The sequence below is a fragment of the Wyeomyia smithii genome, chromosome 3 (assembly GCF_029784165.1).
Source record: "Wyeomyia smithii strain HCP4-BCI-WySm-NY-G18 chromosome 3, ASM2978416v1, whole genome shotgun sequence".
In the NCBI taxonomy this organism is placed as follows: domain Eukaryota; kingdom Metazoa; phylum Arthropoda; class Insecta; order Diptera; family Culicidae; genus Wyeomyia; species Wyeomyia smithii.
Genome location: NC_073696.1, coordinates 223,341,762 through 223,362,265, shown reverse-complemented (window position 1 = coordinate 223,362,265; position 20,504 = coordinate 223,341,762). Strand labels below are relative to the sequence as shown.

The 20,504-nt window shown below is 40.4% G+C and overlaps 1 protein-coding gene and 1 non-coding gene across 12 annotated transcripts in view; both read left to right on the top strand.

Annotated features, from left to right (window-relative positions):
* Nucleotides 1–20,504, top strand: part of LOC129732265 (protein winged eye) — a 674,761-nt gene that overhangs the window by 316,734 nt on the left and 337,523 nt on the right. The gene's annotated exons all lie outside the window — the stretch shown is intronic.
* Trnag-gcc (transfer RNA glycine (anticodon GCC)) lies at nt 17,011–17,081 on the top strand. The gene has a single exon. It is a non-coding gene; the product is annotated as a tRNA-Gly (tRNA).

Here is a 20,504-nt window from a genome sequence, read left to right as displayed (position 1 = left end):
ACTTCCCCGTACTGCAGTAGATAAAAAAAAAGCTGTGTTGCAATAACGAGTTAACAAGAAACGTTTCCTGAAGCCAGCAAAAATTCTGGAAGTGGCGTAGTGGGTTTACGCGCAAACACCACTTGCAAATATTATTGCAATTTATGTGAATATTATGTTTATCTCATGGAAGCCGTTTTTATCACAACCTCGCTCGCTAACGAGTATCGCACCCTCCCCGTCCGCTCCGGTTGTTATAATTCTCTAACATGTGTGTGCTTCTGCCTGTATCGTAGGAGTATGCTAATTGATTAGCATAATAAAACCATTTTGAGTGAATTGTTGTTTTCACGGTAAATATCTTCTTTGGTTCAGCCCGCCATCTACATCCCTGCATACCGCCATCAGTGGACCATTTTCACGGACTGTGAGTTTACACTCCTACGTGTATGATAATAACGTTTCCACGTGGGGATTACCGAAAAAAAAACCGAAACCAGGAAAATCTCCTTCCAATTGTTGCGAGTGGAACGGTAGTTCCGTTGACGGGTCCCTGAGGTGCCATGCATCCGGACGGCGGAGCATTCAAATAGTGCTCATACTCGTACGAATGAGCATCGATCAGGCAGATGTGGAACGGGCCACGACGGTTCTTGTCATGTTGGCCGGAAATGGAGTCATTTGTTTTCGTTTTACGATCGGATCACCGGTTGTATGTGTGTTGTTTCGCTATTTTGACGCACAGAACTTTTATACCTCGTAGGTAAATGTTTGCTTTTTTAACGAACTGTTGGGTGGAAAATGTTGGAGATATTTTAATGTGTTCGATGTTTTTTTAGCGTTGTTACCAATCAATTGAAGTCATTTGTTTTCGTTTTACGATCGGATGAAAAATGACCAACTTTACCTCGTTTCAAGGTACTTTTTGGCTTTTCTCAAGTTTACTCAAAGTGTCCTGCTCCACGCAGTATTTGCGCAATTTACTTTTTGTTTTCAGTCAATTTTATAAGAATCACCATCGGCTGATTTTAATGAAAGTCTCGCAAATTAATAGTTAGATTTCAATAAGAAACAATACTAAAAATTTTAACCTTCTTCAAATGTTAGACAAGATGGATTTTTTGCTCAATTAATCTCAGTTTTTGCCCCCACATTGCATAGCATAGCATAGCATAGCATATTTACTCAGTTTTTGCCCCCACATTGGTACATTAAATCACAAGAGGAAGCTACAAATCGCTGGTCGAATTGGTGTGAAATGCGTCGAAATCAAATCAGTTTTATAGATGTCCAAATGACTGTGAAGAAACCGATTATAAAAAATGTGTTGTTCTTTTTACAATGGGGACGCTCTCTGAAAAAAAAAACAATAGATTGAACAATCGAGATGGGTGCTTTAACAAAATAAATTTACTTTGAAACAATATGAGATAAAACATTTCACGGGTCACCAGCTAGCAGTGTTGCAGACTGCCACACCGGTAACTGATATTATTCGCCCATGCTCGAACATGACCACCGGAGTGGCGGAGTTTTTTTACAAGTTCCCCAGAATGAGATGCAACCTTTACAATCAGGACAACACAACAGCTGTACGGATTCGTTTGCGGTACGTACTTTTGCATCAACCTCATAGGTAGCACACGTACACACACATAAACACACAAAAGAATAAAGTAATCACCAGACCGGCTGACAATTCTCATCAAAATTTTCATTGATCGGATTGCACAAGAGTTCATTTTTGCATAGCATCCAAACAGCGCTGCGGATTGTCATGAATTCAGCACCAGGTTTATTTTCCAAATTTCGCTATTTGTTCGGCACTCATCGCTACAGTTGTCAAAGTGGCATTTTTCGCGCCTGGCCCTAAGAGAACGTGGTTTGACGCGTTGGTACCGGGTTCGAGTTTTTTTTTTTTTTTTTTTGACTGTTCCGCTGAACGTTCCCCATTCGATGACGAATGGTGCTTTCCGAATTCGCCGCTGCTGCATGCACGGTCGCCATCAGAGAAGTAGGTATGAGTGAGAGCAATTTCGTGTTATTCGTCACAGAAGAACGCCAGACTGGCGCTTTGATCGACCCGCGCGCGCGTTTTGCCGCTTTTCAAGGTATTGCACCACCGGCTAACAGTTTTCCGTATTTGCGGATTATTCGCACGTCGGACTGTTCAGAGTGGTGTGAAAACGAAGTGGGGACAGTTTGTTTTTGTTGCATTCCACAGTGCCAGGGAAAAATTGACATTCATTTGTATTCATTCCTGATGTTCTCGGCTCAATTCACGTGCTGCATTGCCGCGCTTGTTTTGTGTCCCGTCTCGGCTCCGGAACGGCTCAAGTTCCTACTACTTTTACAATCATGATTGATTGCATTTGATTTCATCTATCATCGTAAACATCATATTCCAATATTCGTTTCACGTGTCGACCGACGCAGTCTATTTTCGGGTACGGAGACTCTCGGTCGTGCAATAATTGTAAATTACCGCTTCGGCAGATACCATCGGAACTCGACCGGCCGTAGGACCAGTCAAAGGTAGAGTTGTCTCTGAACGAATGGCAATTCAATGGACTATCTGGTTGGCAGATGCTTGCCCCTCTGGTAGGAAAGGCTGCAACGCATTTGAGGCTTCCAATGGTCCAATTTGAAGATCTCATTCGAAAGGCAAACCACACTTTGGGCCAGCTTTATTCGTTTATTTATTTATAAACGAGTTTGGGCGATGCTTTTTCGGGCAGCAGACCGAAGCTTTATGAAAATATCATAGAGGCATCTTGTCAATTGCATAAATGTAGCATTTATAATGAATGAAGCTGCGAGTCGAGTTTCGCAGGAAGAAAAGGCATTTGCATTTAGCCTGAATGATTGATTTGATTGACTAGATTAAATTAGTACTAACTAAGACATAGAAAAGCAAATGCAAGTCAGTTTGGCAATTCCATTAGGTTTTAATTATAATATGTGCCCGAAAACAAAAAATAATAAGATGGTAACAGTCGCAAAATTTTTGAATTTGAACATAGAAGTAAACCATCAAAACTTTTGAGGCATAGAAGGCTGGTTCAATTTAGGTTGTGCCCAAAAACTTATAAAAAAGGAAATTCAGAAAAATTACACAATACTTAATATAAGGTACACTTACTTACTTTACTTTATTGGCAGGCGGACCGATACTGGTCTAGGGCCGAACGAATTAGAGATGTTCAGCTTCTATCTTAGGCAGCCGCTTTCCAGTCACCTCGTACACCAGCAGATCGTGCATCTTCTTCCACCTCGCACATTCACCGAGTGCGAGACTCAGCTCTGCTGAAGATAGTTTAGGCGGCTCTTTCACCATGCATTCTGGTTACATGTCCAGCCCACTGAAGCCTATTACGCTGTATTACCTTTACTATATCAACGTGTTTGTAGATTTGGTACATCTCGTGATCCATGCGCCTACGCCCCACTTCATCTTCTAATTTACCGCCAAATATTGATCGCAGGACTTTGCGCTCAAAAACTCCTAGCACTCGCCGATCAGCGTCGTTCAGTGTCCATGCTTCATGTCCATAAAGGGCAACCGGGAGTTACAGCGTCATACACAGCCCTAGTTTTGTGCGAGTTTGCAAACTACGGACCTTACCTGATTACGTAGTCCGTAGAAGGCCCTGTTTGCAGCTCATTTCACTTCACGGCTCATATCGTTGTCACATGTCACAAGCGTACCAAGATAAACAAATTCATCAACCTCGCTGCTTCGTTCTTAAAAGGCCTGATGTGCTCCTCCACGGCCCGTCGATACGGGTCGATACCAATGATATGATAAGTTCGGGGAGTGAAACTCGAAGACTTACAAACAGATGGTGAGTCTGCAAGTTATACTACCCGAACTTATCAAGGATCTGTCGCAGGGTGAAAATTTGATCCGTCGTGGAACGCCTTTGCCGAAAACCAGCCTGGTATTCGCCGACAAAAGATTCCGTTAACGGTCTCAACCTGGAGAACAGCACACGGGAGAGGACATTATATGCGTAATATATATCCGTAAGCAGGTTTCCGTCCTTGTCATTACACATGACCGGTGAAGTGAAATCCACTTGGACTCTGTTGATTATTCTATAGGAGCCCCGCACGTCGTTTTGAGCATAATTGTCCTCTGCGCTGGCGAGCGCCTGCTCCTCGTACTCGCGCTCTTTCCGACGGTGGGTTCTATTTTAGGCAGCTCTTGCCCCCTGTACCTCTCTCTTCTCTGACGCGTAGCCGCAGTGGGGTGCGCTGTCTTCCACGCGTCGTACCTACCACTTCTCTTGCAGTCGTTTCGATGGCGTCGTGTATAGTCAATGTTTGGTTCCTGAAAAGACCTAACATCAGTAACATCCGAAAAGTGCCGACCGTCAATCAGTACGTGATCGATCTGGAAGCAGGTTTCTCCATTCGGATGCCTCCAGGTGTGTTTCCAAATATTCAAACGTGGAAAATAGGAGCTACATATGGCCATTCCTCTGGCCGCGGCAAAATTTTACAGCCTCAGGCCATTTTCACTGGTTGATGAGTGGGGGCTATGCCTTCCAATGATCGGACGGAAGAAATCCTTACTCCCAACCTGTGCATTTGCGTCTCCGATGACGACTTTTACGTGTTTTTGGGCACTCGCCATAGATTCGCTCAAGCGTGTCATAGAACTTATCGGATTTGTCGTTTGTCGGTGCGTGGTGTTGTTTAAACTGTAGTTGAAGAATTTGCCCTTAATCCTCAACACGCATATACGGTCATCTACGGGCCTCCACCGGATGACCCTTGTTTTCTGATTTCCCAGCACTACGAAACCGACTCCCCGTTTCGCTGCTTGGCGCCACTGTGGTAGATGTGGTACTTGAAAGAAGTGTGTACAATAGGGTCTACTGCACGGAATTCCCTTCCTCCGGAATTTGGCCACCGAATCACTGCCACTGTAGTTCTCGAGCAAGCAAGCCACCTCGCGTCGGTTCATTGAATGATCTGAAGTTCCAAGTACGCAATTTCCAATCGTTTACCGTTTTCTGTTTCCGTGTTCGAAGCCTAGGTTTTTGCTGATTAATCCGTTCCATATTTCTATTCTCGTTGTTCGTGGATGAAGGAAGGTTTCAGTATACTACTTTACCAGGGTCGCGATGCCTACATCATGCTGATGGAAATCTGCGAACAGACACCTGAGAAGAGAACTCAGGGTACGGGGATGAGCCTAGGGGAGAGATGCTGGGAGAGTGTAACACCTACTGATCCCTGTCCCGACCCACTAAAACCTCTCTAGTCTCCAGCCCTGGTCTTCCCAGCACGACGGTTAAGTATTACGTCAGGGAGTGGCTTTTGTGCGTGATGCACCCTCTTTACTCTTATAACCTCCTAGCTAACTACCTGGAGACTGGTATTAGCTACCACTGGCGTGTTGGTGGTTGAAATGCCACACACGTTGCAGCTCCAGGACAATCTGAGAAGTGGCCACACAGGCCGGGTCGTCACACATCCTCCGAACTAGATTGTCCTGAGTAGTGCCAGGCCCGCTCACAGCCATCATGTCGCTCCTCGCTCTTACGAAACGGGGGCATACGAATAAGACATGCTCAGAAGTCTCCTCCTCCTCCACGCACTCGGGACACATGGGGGACCCCGCGTGTCCGAACCTGTGCAGATATTGCGTGAAGCAACCATGACCTGACAGGATCTGTGTCAGGTAAAAGTTCACTTCACCATGGCTCCTCCCGATCCAGCCGGATTTCTACGGTAGAAGTCGGTGCGCTTTGTGGAGTTAGACCATTTCCGCTGCCAGCGGAGCATCGAGAGTTACCTTCTGGTACCTCGTATGCCCCTTGTGTCACATTGGTTGAAACATTCTCTGTCCTCCTTGATGCCGATGCTGATAGGCATCATGCCGGACAAGACACATATTGCCGTGACACCGTACGATACGCACTTGCAACTCTCAGGCACATGAGCCTGTAGGTACTTTCCAGTTTACCACGGTAACTGTTAGTACCTAGCGCTCTGGACCACACTGGCCCACCATAGCTAAGTACGGACGAAACCACGCTGGCTGCAACGGTGCAGTCTCCGACTCTGACCACCGCCTGTTGCTCCGATTTACGGTTGATCACAACCGTGACCTCCGTCTTATGATGCGCGAGCTCCAGTTTCCTTGAGCGCATCCAGTCCTCGACTTTGCGTATACAGTGCACGGCCGTCAACTCGACTTCCTCGATCGACTCGCCGTAAACCTCCAGCGTTATGTCGTCTGCAAAGCCGACGATCACAACCCCTACAGGGAACTTGAGTTTCAACACTCCGTCATACATGAGATTCCACAACACCGAACTCAAGATAGAACCTTGCGAAACTCCTGCGGTGATTTGGACGCACATTTGACCCTCCTCCGTGTTGTAAACAAGTACTCGATTCTGGAAGTAATTTTCCAGAATTTTGTACAACGACACCGGTACATGGATGCTCCTAAGCGCGAGCGCGAGTCACAACTGGCGCTATTAAACGCATTCTTCACGTCGAGCGTGACGATTGCGCAATAGTGTATTCCCCTTCTTTTGCGCTGGACCTCCGCCGTTTTGGTGACGGAAGAGATGGCATCCAGCGTGGACCTGCCCTTCCAGAAGCCGAACTGGTTACTTGCCAGACCGTGTACTCCCCCAGTGTACCTCACCAGTCTGTTGAGGATAATCCTCTCAAGCACCTTGTCCGCGGTTGCCACCTTAGGTGTAGCTGGTGGGATACAGCATTTTGTATTCAGCCGCCCGCTCCGGGTCAGACGCTGTTGTACGCCGCTCCTAACATTTTGTTTTCTGTGTGGACTCATCACAGCGACCAGAGATTAGATTTATTGTGATATTGCCCAGATGTTTTTTGTTGTTGTTACTATTGAGAAGTAAATGATACGCTTATCATTCATATCCGTGCTTATGTGTAAGTTTTACCTCTCCCATTCAAGCTTACTGCTCTACTATACCGAGCCTCTGTCCATCATCCTACCTTTACAATTCATACGTTACTCACACCAGTTCTATTATATGAGAGACTTATTTTTGTTAGAAGGAGAGTCAACAGGGGTACTGTAGAATTCAGATTGAAGGAAGGGTACGCGGTGGGGAGTTTGAGAATAACCCCATGCCAAAAGTTCTTTGACAACCAAATGGCCTGATTATACTAAGATTCGAACTCACGACTACCCGCTTACCTTGCGGCTTAGGAGGCCTTTGGAGCCTACCCTGGAACGTGCAGACCAGACGTTGAGGTTTTAGATGTGGTTCCCAAGAGACTATCGGAAATCCCTGAAGGCGGCCACAACTTGCAGGCGTTTACAAAAATAAGAACAATATGTACCGGATAAACCGCATCGGCAAAAGACGGCAAAATAATATAAAATTTTCAAACCCCTAAATAACCGCTAACAGTGCCCAACCCTGATACAACGCCACCCAAGATTTTGCAACAGAAGAAAATTGTTAACATCCGCAGTATCCGAGTAGAGGAGGAGAGAGAAAAGGAGAGAGGGAGATCGAGGATTAGGAGAAGGTCTACAGTAGGTGACAGACATTGGAGAAGATGACTTGAGTTCGAATCATCAGAGAAGACGCACGCTAAATTTTTGAAGAGTGAAAAGCAAGTAAAGAAAAAAGTTTAGTCAACGAGAAGTGGAGGACGATAGCGCCGGCTGTACCCGAGTGGACCGGACTGCATGGTGGAAGACGACAAACCCGGGGACTTTTAGGACTATCAGCGAAACACGGAATCGTTGACCCACATTGATTGACCGTTGAACGGTCAAGGTACGTACCTCTCTCCCTCCCCCCTGCATATCATCGACGGGCCACAGCGCGTCTTCGTAAACGGTACCATATCAGGAAACTTAATTTCGGAATAAAGAAGTAATGAAAAACAGATATCCTGGAGATGAAACATAAAGTTCGTCACTAAAGAAAAATCAAGCCGCAGGTAAGGTCAGACTAACGGCAGAGCTTAAAAAAACACTGCAAAGAGGCCCCAGCAATGGTACTTCACTGTGTAATTTCTAAGATTTGGAAGATAGAGGCTAACGGAGAGATGGATCGAAAGAGTTGTATACCGCATCTATAAAAAGGACGATCGGCTACAATGCAGTAATTACCGTGGCATAACGTTGATCAACGCCGCCTACAAAATCCTCTCCCAAATTCTGCTCCGTCGGCTTTCGCCTTATCAAAAGAATCCGTAGGGTAGTACCAAACGTGCTGCACACAAGCACGAGCTGCTACGGATCGAACCTTTACTCTCCGACAGATCCTCCAGAAATGTAGACTTCAAAGCAGCGTATGATATAGTCGATCATGACCAGCTATGGCAAAAATCACGAGAATCTTTGCGACGGCAGAGTCAACCTACGCCCAGGCATGGGGAAACCACAGCACTCCAAAGCGCATGTGGCCCATCTGCTAACAAACACACCACGCAGGGCATTTCGTATTACCCTTCGTCGCGAGCTCAAGACAAAACACTGGAGAGCCATTCGTAAACACGCCAATCGAGGATTTTTACCTTCGGCACATGAGGCAACCGAGGTCTTGCAGTTTTGGGGAACACACCAGGCTTGCCAGATCTACGGATTTATTCGCAGATCTACGGATTTGTTCACTTTCAAGGATTTTCAAATATATGGGAAATCCGTAGAAAAAAAGAAGAAAACAGGGGAAATCCGTAGAAATCCTTAAAAATCCGTAGAATCTACGGATTTTCACGAAATAGTTCTGGCATCTCTGGAACACACAAGCATTAGTCGCCACGAAGAGGTGGACAATAGAATAATAATGGATAGTTGGATGTTAGCCATCGCATACAACCACCTGCAATATTTTTTTCATATTTACTTTTGAAAAAATGAAGCGTTTGAGAAATCACGTGTAGGCATGCGGGCTCCCGAGGGCTCACGAAGTTGAGAACACTCGGGTTTGTGTTTACCGAATCTTTCGAAGGGCTGTTCTATCTAGAACACTGCGGGGTTTTCGTTTTGTATACGCACTGAAGGGCAATCTAAATACCCTCTGTGGCATCGCTTGAAACACACACGCGGGTGGTGTGGTGGGTTTAGACATGCCTACCTACGCCAGACTAAAAGTGGAGGCTAGGAGAGTTGGACCAGAAATTAGTGTGTCGAAAACCAAATTAATGAAAAGAAGAGGCTCGAGAGAAACCAACATTAGCCTCCCACAGACGATGATCATGGACGGCGATGAACTTGAAGTGGTAGACATTTTCGTATACTTGGGATCTCTGGTAGCTGTCGACAATAACACAAGTAAGGAGATCCAACGACGTGTCCAAGCTGGAAATTAGGGTTTGCAATATTCCCGGGAATTGATTTCCCGGGAAACGGGAATAAAAAAAACGGGAACCTGGAATGGAAAGAAAACCTAGGCAAAAATGAGATTTTGAATAAATTTTATTGATAAAAGGTATCAAATAATCGTTCCCATTTTCATTATTAATTCGCATGAAACGAGTTAAAAAACAAAACTTGTTCAAGTTCACACTAGAAATTCATGATCCATTTATGTCTCAAATGTTAGCAGAAGAGTAGGTTTCAGGGTTTTTTATGATGTCGAACAATCGCTTCAGATCCGCTGACAATTTTCCATTAGGCCTAAATAATGTAATTCCCTTCTGTAAAACTTTGCTTAAGTTCGCTGAGTCACCGCTGATGAAGATTCTGGAGTGTCCACTACTTTCAGTTTGCTGAAGATAAAGCGGAATGCGAAAGCAGGCAGGTTTTAGAGCATTTGAATACCTACGTAATTAACCTGCAAAAATGATTTTTTATGTGAAATCGCGCCCACGAGCCAGATAACACTGACTGAGTTTTATTAATCTATTTATTTCTGGTCCTACTGATTTACAGGTTTTAATTTTTTTTTATCAATTTACAGGTTTCAAACATTTTTATCAATGAACAAAGAAAAAAATCAGGCAACTATTCGCTTAGTAGTGAACTAACTAGCAAAAAAGACATTAGACGGAGTAAATATTTGCTTAATTTTTAGTTTACTGAATAAGACAGCAAATGTTTTTAACATAAAATTTAAGTAAATAATTTGATATTACACGACAAGCAAATATTGAACGTCATTTCATGCAAATATTTACACCTTGACAAATATTGATACACTTTGACGACGTAAGTTTCGCGTTTTGATTCGCTATTTAGTTTTTTTTTGCAATATTTTATGGGAAAAGGTAATTCCCGGGAAATCGTTCCCGGGATTGCAAACCCTACTGGAAATCGGGCCTACATTGGCGTTCGTAGGACGCTAAGATCTACACCGCACGAAACTGACGATAGACTTAAAACCGTGACGCTGCTTACGAAAGACATACGCGCACTAGCTGTGTTTGTATGGAAAGTGTTGCAGACAATATTTAGTGGAGTACAAACCGAAAGCGGAGAGTGGTGGAAGAGCATGAATCACGACCTGCAGATACTAGTTGGAGAGATGCTGCGATGGGCTGGACATGTCGCGAGAATGCCGGACGACAATGCGATAAAATCGGTTTTCTTCAAAGATCGCACCGGCACCAGAAACAGAGGGGCCCAACGTGCTACATGGCTTGATCAGGTTGAAGCGGATCTGCGAGTGTCGAGACGCTTAGCAAATTGGCGACGAATAGCCTTAGGATCGAGGAAAGTGGAGGAAATTTTTTGATACGGCACGAGTCACTATGGCTCTAGGCTACTGAAGTAGGGGTATTTGGGGTAAGCCCGGCACTGAGGGTAAGACCGTCACCCCTAGGATTTTACTAGAAAACGCTAATTAACTGTGTTTTGGAATATGTGAAGTGTTGGTATTTAATATTTTAGACACATCGAAGCTACCATGAAACGTCAAACGTCAAAATAATAGACAAAACATACGCTACTGCAGCAAATGCGTAAACGGTTGTAATTTTTCGTGAGTGGAACGTAAGCTTTTATTCATTTGGAAAGACTAAAATAATTTTTCGTTGCTCTACAATTTATTGCCTGTATTGTTAGCAATCACAGGAATTCGATCTGAAGTAAATTGAAGCGATAAATTTGTAGAAATAATCTTTTTAAACAAATGTGTGCTGTCGGATTAACACCGTCACCCAGTGAGTGGGGTAAGCCTGACATGGTCTGAGGCTAGTTGGATGTAGCTGACACATATTTCTCATCTATAACCGATGTCTTGCTGATAAATAAATTAATTAATTGACTTAGAACCATGCACTCAAGCTCTTCTGTGATTTATGAATGATTCCAAGGGTTATTAGAGGTGTCAAATGTACTGAATCAAGTCACAAAATTGACGGCTTTCCCGGTGGTATTTGGAATATGCTCCGGTGTGGTCAATGTGATCCTGGCTTCAATGAAACTAGTTAATAATATGATTCAAAGTGTCACATGATAGGCTTGCCGAGTATCAAATTTTTTAATTGATTATACATAATGTTCACCGGAACTTGTTCCGGCAATCTCCCCAGAACCAGCTAACCGACAACAACCAAATTCAACAGTAACATAGAGAAAAGTAAGATCTCTCATTCGTCGTTTTCAGAATTCAAAATTGTTCAGTTTTTTTTTTTCCTTATCTATAGTAAAATTGTTCAGTTAATTCGAGTAAATTCATGAACAAACTTAGGTGCCGGTGTTACCCCCAAGGGGTGCCGGTTTCACCCGCACTGTTTGCTAAACGTCATTTTTATCTTAGTTTCAAAACTTCACTATTCCTTGTAAAATAACAGTTTTAAAGTACTGAAAACCTTCATATCTTGTAGAAAACAATATGGGCAATGATTTTGTGAAAAAAATATAACAATATTCGCCATCAAGTGCTACTGAAGAATCATTTCCCTTAGAGGGCCGGGCTTACCCCCAGCACCCCTAAATAAGTATGGTTTGATTACTTCAAACTTTTTCAAATTTTAAGACAAGTGAATTTCTAAAAAGAGTTTGCCTTTGCTCGGTTTATTCGAAAGGAAGTTCTCTATACTTGTTGTGGGTTACAATGTTTCGACAAAGTAAAAAAAAACATCCGAATAAACCAAACAAATTGAATGATAAAAGCAGACAGAAGAAAACATTTTCAGAGAAAAATTGGAACTTATTTCATCGAGCACTATTTTTTTATTATTCTGAGTGGTGTCGATGAAAGGGAAAGATACCGATATGTTGACGATGATTAATTGATTAAATTTTTATTTTTATTTTAACTTTTTTTCATAAAAAAAATAATTTTTTTAACAGTGTATATTTTTTTCGGTAAGACAAAATTATTATCTACAACTTTGCCGAAGACGTCATACCGATCGAACAAACAGTTTTAATCCTAAAAATATTTGTAATCATCAATATCTTCCCAAAATAGCATTTTTCAATAGCTTCTCAAAAATGAGTCGTGTTCCAAAAATTAAACAAATAGCACAAAATGGCATCTTTTGCCCATAGAAACAAGTTCAAACTTGCAAAAAAATATTGAAACTGGGATATTTTTTGTGGAACTGTTCAGGATCAAATCTTAACGTTTACCATCGAATCAACGTAACGCGTTTTTTTTTTTTTTTTTAAGGGGAGATTTGTTAGTAGCTTAAGTATTTATGATAAATATTAGTAAATAATGAGTATGTGTGTCCAGTCACAAATGGTGACTTCTCAACACTGTTAGAAATTTGTAATTTTAATTGTTAGGATTTGTCTGCTTTCGCAATTAGGACTTATCATTCGTAGGGATTTAAACCTACTTGTCAGAAAAGGGGAAGTAAACTTACAACTAACTTAATTGCTAACTTATTGGCTATAAAGAGAGCTTATCGTAGCAATTGAGGATTGCAACGATTTTTGTCGAAAATTGTTAATAATTTTATTTGACATAGCTTCTAATGGTTCAACACCAGTAAGTCTATGTAATTCGAGTGTACCAAACCAAGGAGGACGCTTCAAATCAAAAGTTTGTTCTTTAAACAAAGTTTAGAATTCCTGTTAATGAGAGGATATAAACATCTCGTATATTTGATGCACTTGGCTTGTATACTCTCAATGTGCTCTTTGAAAATAAGTTTTTATCATAAATTAGTCCCAAGTACTTAACCTTGTCGGACCAACTTAAAATAACCCCATTCATCTTGACAACGTGATTATTGTTTGGCTTGAGGAAAGAAGCCCTAGGCTTATGCGGAAAAATTATCATTTGAGTTTTAGAAGCATTGGGAGAGATTTTCCACTTTTGCAAGTAGGAAGATAAAATATCTCTCTCAAACAGTTTACTTATTGAAGAAAGCAAACTGATTGGTCGATAACTTGAAACTTCAGCTGGGTTCTTATCCGGTTTTAAAATGGGAGTATTTTTTGCATTTTTCCATAATTTGGGAAAATATGCAATTTTGAAGCAGTAATTGAAAATTTTCACTAAAAAATCCATTGTGCTCTCAGGGAGATGTTTGATTAGTATATTAAAGATTCCATCGTCACCAGGTGCTTTCATATTTTTGAAATTTTTAGTAATTGATTTAATCTCATTCAAGTTAGTTTCAATTATTTCTGCAGGTAAAAAATTCTGGGAAGAAATAAAATCAAATTGACGTGTGACTTCATTTTCAATTGGACTCACAAAATTCAAATTTGAGTTATGAACACTCTCAAACTGCTGAGCAAGTCTTTGAGCCTTTTGTTCATTGGATACAAGAAAACGTTCACCATCTTTTAAAACTGGAATAGGCTTTGAAGGTTTCTTAAGAATCTTCGACAGCTTCCAAAATGGTTTTGAATATGGTTTCAATTTTTCAACTTTAGTCTCAAAATTTTGATTTCTCAGAAGAGTAAATCTATGTCACGAGAACGTTGATATTGACGTCTGCGGACATTTTTCAAACGAATTAGAAGTTGAAGATTTTCGTCAATTATTGGTGAATCAAATTTCACTTGAGCCTTTGGAACAGAATAATTCCTGGCATCAACAATTGCACATTTTAATGCTTCCCAAGCGGAATCAATATTCACTTCGTTTTGCAAATCAAGCTCATTATTGAAATTTCTCTCAATATGAGTTTTGAATCTTTCCCAATTAGCCTTGTTATAATTAAAAACAGAGCTCATAGGGTTTAAAACTGATTCATGTGATAAAGAAAAAGTTATTGGAAGATGGTCAGAATCAAAGTCAGCATGTGTGATCAAATCACTACATACATGACTTTGATCTGTCAGTACCAAATCAATTGTTGAAGGGTTTCTTACAGAAAAAAAGCATGTAGGACTATTCGGAGAAAAAATAGAATAGTATCCTGAAGAACAATCATTGAATAAAATTTTGCCATTGGAATTACTTTGAGAATTATTCCATGAACGATGTTTAGCGTTAAAATCGCCGATTATGAAAAATTTCGAACGATTTCTGGTGAGTTTTTGTAAATCACCTTTAAAATAATTTTTGAGCTCGCGTGTGCATTGAAATGGTAAATATGCTGCGGCAATAAATAAAATCCCAAGTTCAGTTTGAACTTCAATTCCCAAAGTTTCAATAACTTTCGTCTCAAGATGGGGAAGAGCACGATGTTTGATTCGGCGATGAATAACAATTGCAACTCCACCGCCGGAACCCTGAATCCTATCATATCTATGTACCACGTAATTGGGATCATATTTTAATTTTATGTTAGGTTTCAAAAATGTTTCAGTAATAATTGCAATATGCACATTATTTACTGTTAAAAAATTAAAAAGCTCATTCTCATTGGCCTTCAATGAGCGAGCATTCCAATTTAATATTTTAATTGTTTTATTTAAAATCATTGCTAAATTTTAAATTAGAAACAATTTTAATAGTAAAATTTGTGCCTATTTGAATGGCTTCAAACATTGATTTTGCCTGCAACATGGCGTTCATAAGATCGAACATTGCCTGTTGCAAAACAAAAAGTTTACCTGCCGTAATAGGCCCCAGGCAGTTGACATTAGAAAAAATATTTTCGGCAGCAATATTAGCTGGAGTAATAGGTGTACAATTATTTTCTAGCGTGTTTTGCTTACCCATATTAACGGTCATTTTCGAACTACCAACACTAGGCGGTATAATGTTCGAACTACCTGTAACCTGTGCATAAGTTAAACGGGTATGCAAAGGAGTAGGTAAACTATGCGTCACTGGTACGCTTGGAGAATTTTGTTTTGAAGTTGGTTTTGATTGAGAAATTGAATTTTGTTTACCTTGCCTTGCCTTAATAATTGCTAAACGGACTGGGCATTGATAAAAATTTGACATATGGTTGCCGTTACAATTCGCACAGCGAAAATTTTTACTCTCTTTCACAGGACATGTGTCCTTTTTGTGAGAAGAGTCTCCACAATTAAGACATTTTTGGTCCATGTTACAGAATTTGGAACCATGGCCATAACGTTGGCAAGTACGGCATTGGGTGATATGCTTTTCACCTCCGCCATACTTCCTATAAGTTTCCCACTTTACACGCACATTATACAAAGCATGTGCTTTTTCAAAAAATTTTAAGTTGTTAACCTCATTGCGGTTAAAATGAATTAAATAATTAACAAGGGAAATTCCAGTTCTCTGACTGTTTTCGCCTCGTGATTTTTGTTTCATTAGAATTACTTGGGTAGGGGCTATGCCAAGTAATTCTGTTAAAGTAATTTTGATCTCATCAACGGTTTGATCGTTGGTGAGACCTTTCAAGACAACCTTGAACGGCTTGGCGTTCTTGGTGTCATATGTAAAAAATTTGTACATCTTGTCAGTTAAATACTGAACAAGACGATCACGACCCTTTACTGAGTCGGCTAATAAGCGGCATTCACCTCTACGGCCAATTTGATAGGTAACTTTAACGTCAGAAACAAACGTTGAAAGTTCCTTTTTGAATATATTAAATTCAGAAGAAATAGTTACCACAATAGGTGGAACTTTCTCCTTTTTTAAAGATTTATATTTTGTATAGTTTCATTATTGGTAACTTCCATTTCACCAGCTTCTTGCTCAGGCAAAATATCAAAAGGATTGTCACTACAGACACTCGATGTGTCAGAAAGAGATGCCTCTCTTTTCCTCCCCGCGGCGATGCGAGGTTTCTTTTTCCGTCCAGCCATTTCAGGTGATACGAAAAAAGTTAAAACAAATGTTAAATTCAAAAGTAGGTAGTCTTGAGAAAGGCTGATGGGAAATAACTTTCAGGTAGTCTTTAAAAGACACACTGACAAAACACAAACTTTGAAGTTATAGGCAGTCAAAGACCAGTCCACAAGCAACCGAAAAAACGTCTGATCTGTAGGACAGTTCAAGACGCACTGAACGTAACGCGTTGATGCGTTTAATATCTCATCTATAATCTCGAAATCAACATTCAGTGCTTGCGAAATAAGAGTTTATTTGAAAAGTAAGTGAAAACAATTTGTTTGATTTACTTAAGGCTCGCTAAAACGCTCTACAGCGTATAACAATCAGATTTTTCTAGAATTTTTAAGAAGCTTACTCTAATTGGCTGGCAGAATACTAAAACAATCATTTTTTTTTGTGCTATGGATCTGAACTGAAGTATACCATTATATGGTGGCGAACCAGCCTGTGGCTGAAAGCCACCTTAATAATGTAACAATAAAAAAAGTATACCACTACAAAAGTAGATAACAAAATTGAGTAAAAAAAATTGAGCTTCTACGGATAAAAAACAATTCAGTTGTCATAAGTCTCTCGAATTGATTCAGAGCTCGTTACGTTACCGACGCTCTGGCAAAGTGAAGACTGCTGGTGGATCAGATACAGTCCCAGGAGAATTATTCTGCTATGTATCGAAGACTGGCACGCAGTAAAAAAAGGCGGTGACACAAGACTTTTTTTAATCATCCAAAGTAAAATATAAATCTGCAAAAAAGTTCTCCGTTCAAGTCACATTAGCCATTTCAACTTGTTCAAGGCTTTTGGACATGCTACGTAAATTTATAGAACTCTAGCCAGAATATATAGTAATTAATAATTGAAATTCGGCGCTTTTCTACTAGAATACTATTGTTTATAAGCATCGGTGGTTCAGTGGTAGAATGCTCGCCTGCCACGCGGGCGGCCCGGGTTCGATTCCCGGCCGATGCAGGCTTCCTTTTTGTGTTGTTGACTGTAGTAAATTAAAATATTCAGACGCGCCATATCCCATCCGAAGCATATTTTATATTATGATAATATTCTCAAAATAAATCATTCACAGTAGCAGGCATACAAAATGTTTCCCATAACCTTCTCTTCCCCCCATGCGCTGTGTGAATTATTATCAGCATTGAATTGCGATTTCCATCAATTCTGCTCTCTGGCAGCTGTTTCCACAATTTAGCACCTCCGGCTTCCGGCGGAGCAACTGACATAATTTCAGCTGAAATTATAAAATCAAATATAGCAATAAATATGCTTTATATAATTTGGCAAACCCTCGAACATCATCACCACACCATATGGCGGACAATTGTGCAAGATATTGAGCGGCAGAGAGCAAAAAAAAACCGTACGCCACTTGAGGTGATAAATAACTGCCATTTGTTTTTACCACACACGCACGCACACGCGGTATAACATCCTCATTCCCCGTTGCGAATTTTCCTCGCGAAAGGCCCACTAGCGAAGACGATGCCGACGGTGATGATGATCATCCTCGATGAAGATGACGAGGGGACAAGACCTAAATCCAAAAGTGAATTGGCGGAAAATGGCATTGATTAAGGAGGTTTTGAAAAATATAAATTGGGAGATATAATCATAAATTTTCAAAAGAAAACTTGTCGGGTATTGCCCTCTGCTAAGCATGCGATCGTATCGCAACAGAGAAGGGGAAGGGGGACCTAAGTTTTCTCAGGAGAAATGAGGAATGAATTTTGAAGAGATAATTTTCCTTTCCTTTCGCACCGCAAAACAACCACCTCCACCATCCGTCGTCGTGCGTTACGTCGCCAACGCCGCAACCGCAACCCATTTTTAGTTGGCTTTGAGAGTTCTTCCCTATGATGGGGCGATCAAAGCGAAACACGAGTGCGAGCCGTGTGTGGCATAGAAAATTTGCGAGTTTTCGAGTGTTGAGAAAATATGTATGGAAATGTAGTGAGATAGAATATGTATGAATGTTTTTTATCTTCCCACTTGGTTCTGTCTTGTCTTTTTTTTTTCATCTCGTTAGTTTAACCTGTAATGGATATAGTGCACTTTTTAAGAGGGGAAAAGGCTTTTACAGTCGGTTTCGTACAATTGCAATCACTTTGTGTAACGCAATTGCCGTTCATGGGGATGATTTTGCGCAAATGAGATTACTTTTGTAATCCACGACTGTGCCTGTGCCGCTCTTTGAGATAGACTTTTTTTCTAAAATATATATTTTTGCAAAATAAGAAACCGTATGGTTATATGTTTTGTCAAAATTTTGAGCAAAAAGTTACAAATATTATGAATTATTTGTAAAGGACTTACGTCAAATTATACAATCTTAATTGGAATATTACATCTTCATTGATGGCGAAAACTATGTAAACAATGTGATATTTGGTTGTTACGTAGATCTTCAACACAAGTAATTTCCGTTAATCAATCGCATATGAATTCAACTCTCTATTGGTTAACTCGTCAATCCGTCAGCAGCCTGTGGACGGCCCACTATCCCACTTAACAGGAGAACTTGAACTTTGAACCTTCACTAATTATACCAACATTATTCAAAGTTAAACCAGATTTTGCTACTGAAATTTTACGCTTAGCATTCAGTTCGCAGGTAAAATTGGAATCGCGAGATAATTTCGGAAAACATAGAAAATTTACTATATATTTTGTTTTTTTTTTTTTGAAAATAAGTTGGTATGTGCGCAGATTGTATAATTATTTTTCTGAAGCTACGAAGGGGCACTCTTCATCGCATTACTCAAAATTTCTTGTCACAGCGCGCCGATTTCTTTTTTATGTTGGTGAGGTTTGAATTTTTTGTCCAGGAATTGGTTCGAAAACGGCTATGGTAAAATTTGCGCCTCGAAACTTCTCAAATCAGCCTTCTATTTATCTTATTGAAACGGGATTGCAAAACTCCTGTCATTTTTACCGCTTATCAGGCTGTCGTTTCAGAACATACCGCGGATTTACCACATCGGTCGAGGAATCAAGGATTTTCATTGCGAGTGTGCAAGATTGATTCGCGACTCGCTTCTACCCCATAAGTAGAGTTTAATGGCTTTAAACACTGTGTTGTCTTCAAGGCTTTTGCTCCATTACAACTCTAATCTTTTATTATCAAATTGTTACTCTGGTAGTTTCTGAACTAATACTGTCAAATCATAATAACGCAAAAAACAAATCATCATTATGCAAGAATTTTTCAGGCTCTGTTATGTTGGAACTTCTGCAATTTGTGAATAGGTAAATTGTGTTTCCTAAAACTACTACAATTAGATCGAAACAGTTCAAGCACAACCATGACCGCAGCAACGGTATCATGGTGAAGTATTTCCGAAATTACGAAAAAGCTGAATCGGAGCACCTAGTTAATCTAGACCATAATATGCATTAACATGAAATCCCGTAACGCAGTTGTTCTTGCTGATAATGACTGCAGAACGGCCCATTACTATTCAATAAGTGTATTTTCAGAATTGGAATACTACCTAAAATGGCCAAATATCATCCCATCTAAAATCCGTGATTGAGATGGCGTCCAAACACCATTTCTCAATTTTTGGTGACTTCTAGTTTTTTGAAAAAAAAAAAGCCTAAGGGAGACGAAAATCATCCAATATGAGTATTCATGGAAACAGGATGATCTTCGGAAGCCAGGAATAGCCTCAAGACGTCATTTTGAAATCTAAGATGGCGAATTATGGAAAATATCCGGCAATGATCAAATACCATCTATATAATAGATATTTACAGAATTGGAAGGATATTTAGAGGCTTGAATCCGATCTCAGATACGATTTTGAAACCCAATATGGCGACTTCCGATTCATGTAAAATAGCTTAAAGTGATCGAATACCATCCAACACAGGAGTTTATAGCATCAGAATAAACGCTAACAAGCCAGGAATCAACTCCATATGTTTGTCCCATGTCCCATGCAAAATTTAAGCTCAACTCAGCTTCGGAGCGGTCAAAGTTTCATAGTTTGGCCGATTAAAAGATGCGATTTTTGAAATTGAATACATGAAACGAAATTCGAAAAGCAAATGTTTGCTGCCACACACAATAAAAAAATTAGATTGCACAGACATAATAAATCTAAGACTAGAAGAGTGCTAACAATCTGAAACTATATTATTTTTATCTAGGGCCAAAAGTATTAGAGATGAGAAAAAAAGGGAAAAAATAATAAAAATCATCAAGGTGCTAGCCGGTTTTCTAGCATCAAGTTTTTTGTGAAATTACAAGAACACTCAAAATAAAAAAAAATGCTTTCGAAGACCTATACAATAAAACAGCTATGTCACAGCAACCAACTAGCTCAGCCGTTACCTTAAAATTTACAAAAAAAAATTAAACTTGGAAACAATTTGCAA